Here is a 1,801-nt window from a genome sequence, read left to right on the forward strand (position 1 = left end):
AATCAAAGGTTACCAGTATGTCTGACAAGTAAAGGCTGTCGGTGCGCGATAGTGACTGTTGCGTTGCCGTTGTTCATATCATTGTGGAGCCTTTACTTTCATGTCCTGCTTGGTGTTTAAAGGATTACGTAAATGTTTTTATTTCTCATAATTAAATTAAGCAACGCCTTTGTTTTCCATCGTTCTTATAGATTTAAGATATCAAGATATTTTTAAAGATCTAAACACTGACCAGGTGCACTGTAAAAAAGATTTTTCTGAAAATTTACCAAAAATGCTCAGAAACAAATTATAGTCGAATTTGAAACCCCTATTTGCTCGAAATTGAACCTATTTGTTCTAAATTGAAACAGCATATACTCAAATTTGAGCAAAACGCATTGTCTCCAAAGTAATGGAGAGCGATGCTCCTTTGCTGCTGGCAGGATTCGAACCAAGGACCTCCGGGATCGCAGTAGGAGGACCATAGCTGTATACCCCAATTCAGATAAGCTTTATATAGTGACCACGGCAATGACACATCATGAAATATTAATTTCCAAATTCTATGGTGCAAAGGTTGCAATTTGGCAAAATATGGTGGTCCCAATGACTCAGTCAGGAGATGAATAATTTTAATTTCACTTAGTGCTTATTTCGCTATGTCTTAAAAACTGTTGACATGGTTTTTCGAAGATATGTCGCAAAGGAAAAAAAACCACAATTTAAATACCTTACACTAGAAGCAAAGATCTGTTAATATTGGTGGCAACGAGATAGCAGATAGATTGGCCAAAGAGGCAGTGAGGAAGATATGTTCACCGGGTCATCACTTACTTATCAGGAACTTTACTCCAATGAAATATATAGAAAAAAATCAATCTGGCAAACTCCACCTACGCACCAATGGTACGCCGCAACATCTCCTGGCACCCATCTGGGAATCAATTGCGATCGAAGCTCCCAGACTGCCTTGGCCAGATTCTCAACTGGTCACCTGAAATGTCGAACGTGGCACAAAAATTTACCCGACTTGTAAAAAATGCTGTGCCCATCCAAACTAACCGAAACATATACTTGATTGTGTCGAACTGTCCAGGGCGGACTTAATTTCCGATCCCCTTCTTGTCATCGACTTTCTGACTGTCAACACATTTTTGGAGTTGATCTGACTAATGTCAGATCTATGAGGATAAGCAACAACAACAGAAGCAAAGGGATTCTTTTAAACTATATATATATCATCTTTGCCGAGAAGAACTTTAAAACGGACAAATAATTAAAATATTTTAAAGGTTATTAACCTTTTTTAAAAATCGCCAATTTTTCGATATTTTTCCACCTAGATGAAAATTTATCAAAATTACTGCTTTGTTCTCGGTTTCTACAAATTTTTATAAGCCCAGATAATGCAACATTGAAGCATGTTTTTAAACATCAAGAAATTAGACCACAAACGCTTTTCGTTTTCATAAAACTGTGGCTTTTCTCAATGTTGAAATTTTGCGCCATTTTCAGCATATCATAGAGAACGCTGACTTTAGGAAGGCTAAACTTTACCTAACAGTCATGAGTAACTGTTGCAAATTCACAGCAGTTATGAAAACAGCATATTATTTACGAAAAAGCATCATTTCATGTGACAACATAGCTTTCGAAAAACATCCTCAAGGTAATGGAATGAACTGGAGTGTACAACTATGGTGGTTAGAGCATCCTACTACTATCCCGGAGATGGTCCTTGGTTCGAATTCTCCTTCCTCATCACTTTCGAGACTATGCATTTTGCTTGTAAATGAGTAAATGCTGTTTCACCAATGAA

This window comes from Parasteatoda tepidariorum, chromosome 9 (genome assembly GCF_043381705.1).
Source record: "Parasteatoda tepidariorum isolate YZ-2023 chromosome 9, CAS_Ptep_4.0, whole genome shotgun sequence".
Lineage (NCBI taxonomy): Eukaryota > Metazoa > Arthropoda > Arachnida > Araneae > Theridiidae > Parasteatoda > Parasteatoda tepidariorum.